General features: G+C 50.3%; 1 long non-coding RNA gene across 1 annotated transcript; it reads right to left on the bottom strand.

Annotated features, from left to right (window-relative positions):
* Nucleotides 1–308: 308 nt before the first annotated feature.
* Nucleotides 309–2,770, bottom strand: LOC142818550 (uncharacterized). The gene is made up of 3 exons (XR_012896060.1): nucleotides 2,345–2,770; nucleotides 2,107–2,231; nucleotides 309–1,239 (listed from the first exon to the last, which is right to left on the bottom strand). It is a non-coding gene; the product is annotated as an uncharacterized LOC142818550 (long non-coding RNA).
* Between the last annotated feature and the right edge of the window lie 12,040 nt (nucleotides 2,771–14,810).

Genomic DNA, 14,810 nt, shown 5'->3' on the forward strand with positions numbered 1-14,810 from the left:
CCCCCCAGCCCGGGAGCATGGGGGGGGAGGTGGCATGTGGCTCTAGCCTTCCCCAGCCTTGGCCAGAGCACGGCAGGAGGGTGGCTGGTGAGTGGCCACAGCCAGAGCACAGCCTTGGAGGATGGTCAGCAGGCGGCCGCACCTGTCCCCGGAGCATGGGCAGTGCCCAGCCCTAGCCGCACAGCCCCAGCCTCCGTGGGGCTAAAGCCTAGGCAGCTCTGGGAGACCGGGGGAGATGTGGGAGCTGAGGTGGAGTGTGGGTGGGGCTGGGCGGGCAGTTTGGGAAGGCATTTCCTTCCCCTGCCTCTGATACCGATGCCCATGGACTGAGCTCATATGCTCCTTCCACACAGGCCTTTTGCCCAGGTCTTTCCTGACCTGGGAAGGCCAGAACTGAACGAATGCCTGGGAGCTGGAGAATAGTGATAGAAATGTAGCCGTGTTAGTCTGGGGTAGTTGAAGCAAAATGCAGGACAATGTAGCACTTTAAAGACTAACAAGATGGTTTATTAGATGATGAGCTTTCGTGGGCCAGACCCACTTCCTCAGATCAAATAGTGGAAGAAAGTAGTCACAACCATATATACCAAAGGATACAATTAAAAAAATGAACAAATATGAAAAGCTGGAGGAGTGCAAGGGGAGAAATTCAACTTAGATTCACCCTGCGGGGCTGCACCTTTGATTTTCCTGTGGAAGGTCAGTTGCAAATGAACCCCACGCCAACGGGCACGCCCCAAGATTCAATGCACGACAGTGCATGCCTGCCCAGGCTCCATGCTGCCCCGCTCCTGCCCTTGGCTCCCTCTGTCTAAAAGCACCAGATCCTTCCCCTCCCCTTGGCAATCCTTCGTCCCTCCTCTCCTAGGATATGTCTACACTACCCGCCTAGTTCGAACTAGGGGGGTAGTGTAGACATACCCCTAGTTATTTCACGCTGGTGCGTCCACAATATTGAACGTTTGGCTGGTTTATGCAGCCACTTCCCCAGCCTTAGTTTTATGGCAGGACTCATGTCCCCAGAGAAAGTGCAGAGGAGGTATTTGTGTCCTCACACTAGACTCCTTCCCCTTGGCGCCCTGGCGGAGCCCTGCAGGGTTATGGAAGTGACTTCCAGGCCTCTTCCTTTGTGCTGCAGCTAGGATCCGGATTGCTGAAGTCAGCCACCCAGCCCCGTGGCGGAGAAAGTTGCGCTGCTGTAGAAGGCCAAGCATTGTGCTGATAATAACGGGGCAGGATCTGAGCAGGGAAGGCAAACATGTTGGTCAGACTCCCCTAGTCCCATTGACACTACAACCGCCATGCTAGGGTAGTCACAGCCAATGACTCCAGCTACAGGGCATCCACCTGCACGTGAGTGTGTCTGCCCAACCACGTTCAACAAAGCCCTTGGTAAAACCAGCCGATGTTGTCTGCATGCTGGGGGCCTAATGCACCGTCTGCAGTGGAGGGCAGGACGTGCACTCACTGTCATTTCTTTTTCTGTGTCCTGTTCCATACAAATCAAAAAAGCCCATCAAGTTCTGAGCAGGAGGAGAAAGACACTAAGGCTTAGTCTGCACTGGCACTTTACAGCGTGGTAACGTTCTGGCTCAGGGATGTGAAAAAAACAACCCCCCCTCCACGGCACCAGCGTGAACCAGGCTATAGCACCAGGAGCCGTGTGCCCAGCACTGTTGGCTGCTCCTCTCATGGACAGGCTTGTTGATGGAGCGGTTCAAAGGGGACAATGACCCTGGGGCCCAGAGATTCAAAGGGGCGGAGCCCTGTGTCCCTTTGAATTTCCACCAGAGCACCACTCCACGCAGCTCTGAGAGTTGGGGAGGATGACACCATCAGGGCGGTGCTAACGTCTGACTGCCCAAGGCCCCGCCCCTTCCACCTGAGGCCCTGCCCCTTCTGCCTGATACTCCGCCCCTTCCTCCAGAGGCCCCACCCCTTCCACCCAAGACCCCACCCCTTCCAAGTGCACAGAGCTGACCTCCCCCACTTTGCCTAGGGGCCCATGGTGGCTGTTGACTTGCTGCTCATGGAGGTGGTTTACACAGAGTGCTGGGAGAGTGCTCATGCCACAGCTGCACTTTAAACTGTCAAGTGTAGACAAACCTGGATGGTGCTGTGAGGGAGCTGCTCCTTGGAGGCCATAGCTGGGGAGTCTCTCGGCAATCGCCTTGGGGAGCCTGCTGCATGCTGGGGTGATCACACAGCCTGCCTGCTCTAGGCAACAAACCCTGCATTGCAGGTGGAGGAAAGTTCAAGGTGACTTTGGGTGGCACATTGACAACCCCCAGGTGCGCGCTCTGTGCTCCTTGTATAAAACCCGCCTTCCGGTTAGACCACATACCTGCAGTGGCTGTTGCAGCAGCTTTCCATTCCACCTGGCGCAGGAAGGCTCGCACGCTCCGCACATGCTCCCTCCAGCCAAGGGCCCCAATCCACAGCTTGCACGGCTGGTTAGCTAACCCCATGGACCACGGTGGCCAGGAGAACTGATCTAATCCCATCCGCTACTGGGCCTGAGGAGAAGCCCTGTGTCACAGGCAGGGCCGGACTAAGGGGTGGGCGAGCCAGGAAGCTGCCTGGGGCGCCAACCGATGGGGGGCGCCTGATGGTAGCTGTATGGGGTGCGCGGCGCCCCTTATAGCTGCCATCAGGCGCCATGCGCTCAGCTCCCGGTGGGTTGCAGTGGCCGCCCAGAGTGGGGGCTGCGTTAACCCCCGCAGTGCCGTTACCCCGCGGCCGCGGGGCCCTGCACGGCCAGGCACGGCCCGCCCAGCGGTGGTGGCCAGGCAGCGCATGCGCCGTGCACCTGCCCATGCACCGTAGGGGCAGGCCTGCGCATGCGCCGTGCGCCTGGGGTGGCGCCATGGGCCCGGGGCACCAAAATGGCTCGGGCTGGCCCTGGTCACAGGCCCTCCTGCCCAGCGGTTTGGGTGCTTCGGAGGCTTCCCAACAGTTTGTCAAGGCCGTGCAGGCTGTGCCCAAGCCAGCGCTTGCCTGTCTATTTTTAAAGTCCAGCCCCAGGGCCTTATTCTCAATGGACCACAGCAGCCAAGTCACTGCCTGGAATATGAGTGTAACTAGATCTAGCCGAGTGCCGTCAGAAGTGCATGAAATAGAACCAGAGCATATGCCTTGGTTTTGCTTTCATGGTGGTTCTCAAAGAGAACCACCATCTCTCCTGATTCCTCTCTCCCCTCCTTCCCAGCCTTAGCCATGCATCCCTCACCAGCAGACACTCACCCAGGCCCAATTCACACCCAGCTACTTTAGCATTTGCAAAGGATTAAGTGCAGGAAGAGCGTCAGGGTGAGACACTGGACTCTATCACACTTAGCTTGTATTGCAGCCCGCTGCCTGGGTTGGGCAACGTTTAGGCAAAGCAGAGGCTGTGGAAACACGTCTCTGGTCCACTCCGGCGTGGAGGGCAGCCCATCACAAGAGGAAATACATTCCACACCCCCACACCCCTTTTTTAAAAAATCACGTCTGTTGCCATATGAACCAGGTTCCATTGTAACGTATTCCAGACAGAGTTCTGAGGTGTTTGATGAGGACCGGGGGTCCTTTTGCTTTAACTGACAGTTGCATCTAAAGGAGCATGACTCTAAATTGGTGCAAGCTGTCGTCACACACACCTAACCAGCCGCTCTGTCAGCAGGAGCCTGTTTCCTAACAGGTCCAGGAAATACGCCTTAAATGGCAAAACCTGGTTGCAACCCTGCCTGGCCAATAGGGTCTGACTCTGAGGCACTCTCAAAGAATGGGTTAACGGAAACAGGAAACCACAGACCAGCTGAAGCACCCCCCCCTCCCTTGCTTGACAAGCCTTGCATTTGCCAGGAACCGACATGAAAAATACACCTCTTCCTCCTTTTCCCCTCTCAGAATTGGCTGCTGGATCCCCCCCCCGCCTCCCCATTTTGCCGCATGAACTGCACACTATGTGCTCGTTCCGCCTGCCTTTGTGGTTTCACCATGACTCCGGGGGAGATGGCGGCGTAGGGGGGTGGGGCAGCTTCTCTCCTAGGTTGATAAACTCTAAGTTTGGTGGAGGGGGAAGGGAAAAGAAGGGGGACAGCAGAAAAACATCGAGTGCTATTGACTTGGGTGAATGGCGCTTTTATTTTCAGAGAAACAGCTGCTCAGCTCAGTGCTCCCCAGTCTTTTCCACATTTTGACCCTATGTTACAACTGAGACTAGGTTTGGGAGCATCCCTCGCATAAGGAAAGGGAAAGTTGGGAGCTGCTTCGACCTACTCCCGACTCCCCACTCCCAGGTTGAGAACCCCATGGTACAATCCAAAAACTCAAGAAGAGTCACAATGTGAGACCATGAAAATCCAAAGGCTGGGAAACAGCCAGCCAGTAAAACCAGTGTCAGTCACATTGCATCCCCCATATTTATATGTCCTTATAACTGCTCACAGGTACGTAGGATCCAGGTGACGCAGGGTCTTTTAGCAGTTGACAGGATGCTCCATTTTTCTAGTCTGAGCCCTATTCATATGGGCACACATAATGCCATGCAGGGTTTTGTTTGTATCAGAGAAAAAGTGTTACTTAACAAAATCTGCCTTGGCTTCTGAAGGTAAAGGGCCCCTCAGCCTGTAACACAGTTGGAAAAAGGAGAAGCTGAAAGACAGGACTCCGTGGAAGAAGACTCAGATCTGGATTTTCCAGTGGCCTTAACGTCCAGCCACAATGGAGCTTTGCTTTTACAGCAGTAAGTGGAGGACCCAAACTAGCACTGGGTGAACAAATCACAAAGGAGAGTTTATTTGTCATCTTCAGTCTCTTTTTTTGTACACAAATGTCTTGCGCTTTCTCATTACTCAAATTACTAATTGGATGGTGTCGCTGAATAATTATTGGTCAATAGACTGTTAACGAGCTGTTCATTACAAGTATTGTGTAGTCAGAAATTAGTCTCGTCTGGCTGGATACATAGATCACGTTATATACTCAGTCTGGAACACATGAGTAACGCAAACGAGCAAAGGAGCATGAAACTGATCAAAGTGGACTTGTTTTTCAATGTGAATAAATATTTTTGGATTCTCTAGTTAGTTTTTGCACTGTTCTGAATTAAATGCATGTACACCTGGTGCATGCAGCGAGGAAATGACTGCAAATTAGACAGAATCTGACCCCTTAGGGCTACAATTATTCCCCTTGCTAGAGGGTAAAAACAGCAAAGGGGAAGCCAGAATAAAAAAGATAAGAGAAGATGAAAAATCACAATAAGGCAGAGATTGTTTAAAAAATGCTCAGCTAAACGGTCTGTGGCAGACAGATGCCTCCCTGTAGAACACACTAAATCTGTCATGATAATGGACATGAAAATGACTGTATTCCAAGCAGCAGCCTGGGGAAGAGGCCTTTTCAGTCAACTTCACTCTGTATTGTGGGGAGCCTACCCGTTCTGGGAATACGAAAGGTGAATCTTAAAACGGGGCATCACATGGCATAGAAGTGGGAACATTTTATCATTGAAGATCAATACAAAAATGACTCAGAGGTTGGTTTTGGATTGATTGAATTCCCCTCCCGCCAATATCCTCTTCTGTGAATTCTGTCTAGTTCTTTCAGAATTATTTTCACTTGTAAATACAATAATAGGAAATACTCTGAGGGTTGAACAGATATTCATTCATCAAAGAGGGCTCTGTTGTTGTAAAGCATTGGAACACTCTCTTAACCTCTCTCTGGTATAAACTACAGGCAGTCCCCGGGTTACGTACAAGATAGGGACTGTAGGTTTGTTCTTAAGTTGAATTTGTATGTAAGTCAGAACTGGTACATATTGTAGAGGAAACTCTAGCCAAACATTTCTCCAGAGCTCAGTTTTATTCTCCCACACCTCACTCTCCTCAGTCCTTTATTCTCAAGCTGAGGTGTCTGCTGAGAAAAGCCGCTCCGCGTCTCCCTGGTCTGCTGGGGAGGGGCGCTAGCTTCGTGTCTCCCTGGTCTGCTGGGGGGAAGCAGCTAGTGCAAGGTTGCCTCACCCCGTTTGTAAGTAGGGATCTGATGTAAGTCGGATCCATGTAACCCGGGGACTGCCTGTACTGGTAGATGAACCTAAAAGTAGAGCCCTGTGCAGATACAAAATTCTTATCCATAGCTGCATCTGCAAAAACGATCTGCGGATATCTGCATCCAGATACTAATGCATATAAAGTGGATATCCACAAATGAACGGTTCTTGATAAAAATGTGTATCCGCAACTGTATCCACACAAATGAGCAGTGTATACAGTGGACATAAAGTCAATAGCTATGGATTTGCAGAGTTCTACCTAAAAGGGACTCAGTGGCCTTGGTTGGAGAGAACCCAAAACTGATGATGTAGAGCCATACTTTATTCAAGCCTAGCAAACTTCTTGGGCCTGAAAAACCACACTGCAAAAGTTACTTAGAACAAGTTTTCTTGTGGGTTCCCCAGACTTCCTGATTCTGATTGCGATAAGAAATACCATTTATTAGTCATAATTATTAGTCACTGATAGCAGCAGCAATGCTTGAACGGCGTATCAGATCACTGCATGGAATTAGAACTGCCCAGCTGTGTGTCATATTGGCAACAGCTGATCCAGTGGTTGTGGCCTGTACTCTTAGGAGTGAGTTCTATCCCCGTTGCTTTCTCTATGGCTACGTCTACTCTGCAACACTATTTTGGGACACTAGAGTATCCCAAAATAGCTAACCTGCATCTTCACAGCAATCCTGTTATTTCAGGCTCGCTATTCCGACGTCCTCGTAGACCTTATTCCATGAGGAGGAAGGGATGTTTCGGAATATTTCAAAATAGCATCAAAATAAGATATGCAATTTACGTATCAACTTGCATATCTTATTTCGAGTTATGGTGCAGTATAGACACATCCTATGAAGTTCTGGTACAGAGCTGAGTGACCATCACAAAGGGCCCGGTCTTCCGAGGTATTTATGTGTCTAACTCCCGTTGAAATCTGTGGGACTAGGCATGTACTTTTGGAATCTAGTCCAAAGTTCCTAGTCTCGGTACGATAGGTAAATATTAGCCCTCAATCACAGATGAGGTACAGGAGAGTTAAGGGATTTGCCCAATGTGACACAGCACATCACAACTGGACTAGAACCCAACTTCTCCTCCCCACTCTGTCTTATTTCTACTGTCTTATTTCTAGCTACTAGACCAGGTGATGGGCAAGAGGCAGCTAGTGGGCTAGGTCTGGCCCGCTACGCCACTGGATCCAGCCCGCAACTGCCTCGTTGGGACCCGTAAGAACAGTGCAGCTACTGCAGCTTTTCCAACCAATAAGAGATGAGAAATTTTGTGGGCAGCAGGGGCAGCCAGTGAAGCCTCCTCTCTCCCTTCCTGCCGTCCTACTGGGAGAAAAGCCATGTGGAGCAGCTTGTGACTGCAGCCTTCAGGTTTCTGCAGGACTGCTGGCTGGGAGCCACCTAGGTAAGCACCTCCCAGCCAGAGCCTGCCTCTAGCACCCACATTCTCCCCAACAACTACCTGCTCAGGCCTCCATCCAAACCCTCTCACCTCCTTCGCCCAGGTCACAACTCCCTCCCAGACCCTGCATCCCCCCCAGAGTCCCTCCCCCAGGCCAGAATCTTCTGCACCCATTCTGGAGTCTGTAACCCAAGCCTCTGTCGCAGATCACAACCCCCTCCTTCACCCAAACTCCCTCTCAGACCCCACGCCCCCTTTTGCACCCTAGTACCGTACCCTGAGCTCCCTTCTGCACCCAATCTCTGTCCCAGACCCTGCATTCCCTTGGTAGAAATGTGGCCCTTGACCACTTGCCAAAATCTTGGAGTGCCCCCCCCCATTAAAAATTATTGCCCACCTCTGTTCTAGACTGTGCTCTCTCTCCAATAAGTAAATGTTTCCCTTCCACTTACAGCTTTTATGGAGGTATTTGGGCATCTCCAGGTCAGTGAGGCATGACACCGAAAGGTAAACTGAAAAGTAAACATGAAAGAAACATTCCACAAACTATTTCCACCATCAGAAAAAGTTCAGCCCAAGTCCAGTTTGAGCTTTGAGAGAAGGGTGAAATCACTGCTTATTTCCTCTGAACTGTTTCATCCATTTGTATGTAAAGCTGCTGTCCCATGGGTTTCAGCCACACCACACTAACCCCCATTATAGATCTCCCGCCAAAGGAACTGATCCATTGTTTCCACATTCCTTCCTGGGACCTATTTTCCTTGGCAGGATATTTCACACAATGGGACAGACGAGATCACCATTGATAGACCCAAAGGAGGGTCATTACCAGCGTTCTGGTTAGGTTCATTCATATACCCACCAGACTTAGTTTCACTGATACAGCTGAGAGAACGGATATGCTGGCATTAGCTCCATTTATCCATCAGCGCGAAGGCTTTGGACACTCCAGAATGAGGACTAGCAATAGTCCTAATCAGATCATTACACTACTACTAATCATTATACCAGAGCTGTGCACCAGCACATTGGAATGAATGTTAACATGCATAACCCTGTCCATTAGCGGGGACTGAACTCAGGAGCTTCTGAGTTAAAGACACACAATTCTACTGTTTGAGCTAAAAGTCGAATCCCCGCACCGACCACCATGGGAAACAAATATCTCCTGTGGGGAGCGTACACACTGAAAAACAGATCTTCGATAAACATGACACCAGCAGTATCAGGACTACAGCGATCTTTCCATCATTGGTACATTGCAAAAAGGGTGCAAAGAACAGTCTTGGTGACATGAAACCAAAGTCTTGGATCCTTGACAAAAGTCCTTAATGATGAAGGGCCATTCCCATGAACTTGGAACTGTCGTGTTAGTTTGCCAGGGACACAGTGTGCCTGGCACTTTTCCTGTCTAGTTTTCAGTAGCAAAAAATGCTAGGGAAAGCTGGGCTTAGAGAAATAGACAGTTCTTGTGGGGTCATCAATTCTACTCCTCTGCTAACGCAGGCCACCCTGTTATACAATACCATTTATTGACTCGTTAATCTGCAGCTTAGAACTAATGAGGCTGTTTGCCCCAGTGCTCCTACTGGGCGGTGGCAGAACCACATTTTCCAGTTTAGTGCTTACATTTGAGCATGCCCATGAAAGTGGGCGTGACCCAGTGTTTGCATTTGTAAAGCGGGCAGCTGATGCATATGGGCAGATAAATCTTTGCACCTGCAAAATGAGAACACAGCCATTTTCTGAAGACTATGCAATGGCATATGAAAGACCAGGGCTTAGGACATGGTCCACAAACTACCATTTATGATCAAACAATGGGAATGCATGGAGCCACCAACGGGCATGTTTCCTGTGCAAGAACAAAAGAAATCCTTTTGCCCTACCTCTTTCTCAAGGAATACAATCATCTAGTCGAAAATGAGCTACTCTGCCTTCGGGTTTTTTTTGTTTGTTTTTTTCAACAGGTGGCTTCCAGAAGCCACTCTCAGGTTTAGAAGGCTGGGTCCTGATATTGATCTGTCCGTTTCAGTATAACCCCATTTGCTATATTTGCTGTCGGTCAGGCACAGAGAAGGAGCATACATGCTGAAAAACAGATCTTTGATAAACCTGACGCCAGCAATATTAGGATTACAGTGATATTTCCATCACTGGTACATTGCAAAAAAAAAAAAGGGGGGAGCAAAGGCCAGTCTTGGTGACATAAAACCAAAGTCTGTCTTTCCCTGACTCTCTCTTTCTTGACCTTTGGTTAACCAAGCCCTGCCCTCAAGCAAATCGCTCACATCAGCAGCTGTACAGAGCCAAGCCCTGATGAAAGTGCCTACTGGTTGCTTGGTGCCCTATCTGTAAACATGGTCATGCCTTGCCAATACTGCCCTGCATGGGAAGTCTTCAGTTTCTAGAAAGGAGGAGCAGGGCAGTGTCTTATGAAAAGTGACTTATGAGAGGGACACACCTTAATAGAGGACACCCAGTGAATAATTGATTCTCATGAGGCTGGTCTGTAATTAGCATCCACTAATTACCTGGGAATATCAAACTTTTTCCTTATTTACTTCAGTATCTTGGTCTATGCGGCCATAGGAATCCAAAGCACCTGGCTCACTCAGCACAGTCCACCTGGGAGCATCTAGTGTGGAGGTTGCTTCTGTTTATTAAGAAGACTTTGAGTTGAGTATAGTTTAGTGAGGGAGGGGCCTGAATCAGAACCCAAGCGGTGTGGAAGTTCAGGACCAATGTCCGTGGCTTGGGTTTTAGCTCCGTTAGGAGTCCGATTCTCCCTCACTCAAGCCAGTGCAATGTTATTGACTTCAAAGGAGTAGGGTCGCAGGCTGGATGTTGGGCCGAGTGTTCATCTGTGACTGACCAGCTGCCCCCCAGATGATGAAGTGAAGGGAGGGATCAAGTGTCCTCGTAGTTTTGTCAGAAAAACCTGGTGGTCTGGTTGGTAAAGACAACTGTGTTGCTATTGTTCTGGATTTCTCCAAGGCATCTGGCCTAGTAGCAATGATGGTTTGATTCAAAAGCACATGTTATCAGCGGGGCCGACAGCCACTGCAGGCCCTGGAACAAGGTGTGGGGAGGGCCGGCTCTGTGTCCCCAGAGGGGATGGGGCCTCATGCAGAAGGGGCGGGGCCGAGGGCACTCAGCCCTGAGCTTCACCAGACCACGGCATGCATGCACGCATGCACACACACTCAGAGCCATGGGGAGTACCTGACGTGGGACTCCAGCGGCAATTCAAGGGGACCTGGTGCTCTGGGCTCCTTTGACTCATCAGGCCCCAGGGCAACTGCCTCCTTTGCCCATCCTGTCATGCTCACTGACAGATCTCAAAATGAAATTGTTTACAGGGAGGTATCAATGAGTGGGGAGGTTTCTAATGGGGTCCCCCAGAGATTGGTCCTTGGTCCAACACTAAATAATGCTTTTCTCAATGATCTACCAGTGGTTTTCCACCTATTGTGGGTCACATTCAATACTACCTCTATGACCCCAAAGATGTCACAGGGTTAATTGCGTGTTAATTGGGCCACTTGCCCGGTGAGGAACCACTGCTTCTTTGCTGATCAAGTTTGCAGATGGCACAGCGGCCGATGGAGTGGTGAATAATGAAGAGACAGGTTATAGTTACAGAATGACGTGAATCACCTGGTTACACCTCGGAAGGACCTTGGGGAGGGGTCATGGGTCACTTTTATGATGGGTTTGATCACAGAGATCCCTTTGGGACTGTCAGCATACATAAAACACTTTTGTTTCTTATTAACCCCTGTGTAAATAACAGTTTCCGGGGGGGGGGGGGGGGGGAGGGAGGCGGGCAGGAGGGCAGAGTTTTATTCTTGGTATAAAACTTTTATTCAGAGTAAGTCAAATTTATTTGGGATTTTGGTCCCTTCTTTGGGGCTGTGTTCCTGGATGCTGTCAAAGCTCTGTAGTTGAGCCCTCCCAGAGTTGAGTTAGTACATTGTTTCTGTTACTCTGCTGGGCGGCTGTTACCCCAACTCTGTGCCTTGGCTGGGGGCGATCAGAGCATCTGGCCCAGCAGGACAGGGTGGTGGAGAGCTGCAGAGGGCAGAGAAGCTGGGTTCAGTGGTATGATCAGCACTTCAGGGGATAGTCCCAAAGGGACCTCTGTGATCGTCACAACTTTGACCTGAGTTCTCAGTGCAACACTGTGGCAAAAAGGGCTAATATGGTCACAGGATGCACATAAGTAGGCGCAGGGAAGTGACTATTTTTAGAAGACCCTGCCCAGTTTTGGCCTCCCCCCTTCAAGGAAGACGAGGAAATGCTGGAGAGAGTTTTTGCAAGAGGGTCACAAAAATAGTCCGCAGGCTCCAGAACAAGTTCTATGATGTGAGGCTTCAGGAGTGCAACATATTGAGCTTACCAAAGACAAGACTGAGCAGTGACTTGACCTCTATGAATAGGACCTAACTCATGGAAAGGAGATAGGTGGTAAGAGGTTTTCAACCTGGCTGACAACAGCATAACAAGAGCCAATGGCTGGAAGTTCTTCCTCCTATTGTTGACATTTCATGGCCACATTGCTAGCTCCCCTGTTGACTGACAGAGCAAAGCAATGTGGGTAAACATCCCACAGGACAGTATTGTAGTAAGGCAGAGCTAACCCCTGTGCTGCTTGGGATTCCCTTGTAGCTCTATAAGCTCTCCGTAGTGAGGAATGTCAGAGCAGCACAGCTGTCTCTCCAGCCCTCCCCCGGCAGCAGCATTCTTCTTGCTGCTATGTTCCTAGCAGGGCTGAACAGGAGCATTCCAATGATTTGCTCTTTGTTTGTTCTCCAAACAGAGCAGCTCACTCAGCTGTCAGATACTTCCTGGAGCTTGGAAAGGGGAGGGCTTTATGTCTGCAGGGCAGCAGAGATCACAAAACACTGAGCACAATCACCAAGGCAGGCATTGTGGGATCCTGGCAGAAGCCATTTCTCTCAACAAAACAAACAGCAGAGTCCACGCTGGCTTTTTGTTGACAATAAAGGGAGGGGAAAAGACAAAAGTCTCACAGGGCTGGAAGTTTTTTGTTGCTAAAACTGAGTGTTTTTCCTGACAAAGGCCACATTGTAGTGTGTACACTCTCACTGTTTTCTCACTAAAAGGCAGTCTTTGGTGACAAAACATGCCAGTGTAGACAAGGACTAAGGCTCAGTGTCCCAGGCATGGGGGTAACTAAACTGTGGAACAGCTAACCAGAGGAGATGGTGGGTTTCCCTTTGCTTGGCCTTTCAAGAGAGATTAAAGAGCTTTCTAAAAATTTGATTTACTCCAGTTTCTTGGAGAAAGTCTGTGGCCTGTGTGTAGGGTTGCCAGGTGTCCGGTATTCACCTGGACAGTCCAGTATTTTCGCCTCCTGTTCGGTACAAACATTCAGAGAATACCGGACACCTGAGATGTCCGGTATTTCCTGAATTTTTCCCCGGCCAGGAGGCGAAAATGCCGGGCACCTGGCAACCCTACAAACACTCAGCAACTGGCCTCCCCCCTCCCCACATCTCCCCCTGACCCCCAACACCTCCAGCCCCCATGCTTACCTTGTTCCGCAAGGCTGCCGGCACAAAATGGCTGCTGGCCAAAAGATCTAGATTCCCCTGGGTCTTAGTGCTCAACCACTCCCCTGTTCCCTGCACTCACTCTTAAAGGGGACATGCTATTTTAATGCTGTTTTATTTTATTTTATTTTATTTGGCTTAATAAGTCCTTGGAGTCAACAAGTTGCTCAACAACTTTGGTCTCCCCTCCTCCCCCTTTTTTTCCCCTTCAACAGAATTTTTTCCCAGTGTTTTTTTTTGGGGGGGGGGGTTAGTATTCGGTATTTTTGTTTCAACCATCTGGCAAACCTTCCTGCTGTGAAGGAGGCTTGTCTGGGAGTCTTGGGTTGTGGTAGTCCCTCCTGGTTTTGAAATCTGTGAATCAAGGGAGCTGTCGTGATTATCCCCTTCCTAAGGAACAGAGAGCACAGATTGCTCATAACTACCAGCTCTGCAGTAACACAGTGACAATAATCAAATCTCATGTTTCTGGCAGGCCTGCCAACAGGGCAGCATTGAGGACCAGCTGCTCTCAACCCTGCCCCTTGCAAGGAGCCGGTCGCCCCCACCTGCTCAGGGGCCTGCAGAGGCTGTCGGCTCTGGTGGCTTCAGGGTGTCCCCAAGGAGTCCTTCCCCCAGATGAGCAATTGGCCATTGAGTTGCTTGGTTTGTTTTTGATGTTTATTCCCTTCCTGTGACACAGCCGAGCTTGGCCACAGCTGGGGCCAGGGCGTTGGACGGGGGTGGACCAGTGCCGGGAGGTGCTACAGAAAAGGCCTTTTCTTAGATGCTTGGTTGGAGGTAGGAAGCAGTGACCAAGCCCGCAGCTCCCATTGGCCGGCAACAGCAAACCACGGCTTTGCCTGTGGACATGCAGGTAAATAAAGCACCCAGCAGCCTGCCAGGAGCTAACCCTGGGGAACTGTGTCTGGCCAGTGGGCCCCTCATTGCTCACCCCTCAGCTAAAGTCATTGGGCTCCATGTAGGTTATCTGGGTGAAGTTTTATGGCCTGGGCTATTCAGGAGGTTGAACTCAGGTCCACTGTCAGGACGAAAGGGGCCTGGTGATGCAAAAGGGCTTGGGATTCCTGGCTGCAGCCACTGCTACTCCAGGAGCCGGGGCCCAGGGCCCTTTAAATAGCTGCCGGAGTCCCCGGCAGTGTGCTCCAGGTGGTGCTAACGGGCTGGTGGGGAGAGGCCAGCCTGCCCCTTTCACCAGAGGCCCGGCTGTCTTGAACAGAACTAGGCTCCCCTCAGATTGCCATGGGGCCCGGCAATTCTGTCAGCCTCCCTGGTTGAACGAGATGATCTCAGGGTCTCTTCTGGCCTTAAACTCTATAGAGGGATGAAATAAAACCCAGCACGTAGCTCGATGGGGCTGGAGGGTGGCCAGTTTGTAGGAAGGCTTCCGGGGGAGTCCCTGGCATAGGGGGAAGCATCTAGTTTAAATGTGAGGCTCTGGCCAAAGGCCTGCAGGGTGTAATCCTGCAGGGAGCAGGCTAGGAAGACAGCCGGTGGAGGGTGATCCTGTAGGGCCCCTGGAGCAGGCTGCAGCAGAGGGACAGATTTGAAGGTGTGTTATACTGTAGAAATTAAACCGAAGTGCTGAAGGGGGCTGAAATACTGTGGCCGGAGTGAGAGCTCTTCAGTGCTTGCCAGTAGGGTTGCCAGGTGTCCGGTTTTGAATCGGACAGCCCAGTATTTGAGTTTTCTGTTCGGGAAACAAATTGAGAAAATAGAAATGTCCGGTATTTTCTAAATAAGATGGAATGTAGATTGTGATGTAATGGAATATAATTTATGCT

Source organism: Pelodiscus sinensis, chromosome 16, assembly GCF_049634645.1.
Source record: "Pelodiscus sinensis isolate JC-2024 chromosome 16, ASM4963464v1, whole genome shotgun sequence".
Taxonomy (NCBI): Eukaryota; Metazoa; Chordata; order Testudines; family Trionychidae; genus Pelodiscus; species Pelodiscus sinensis.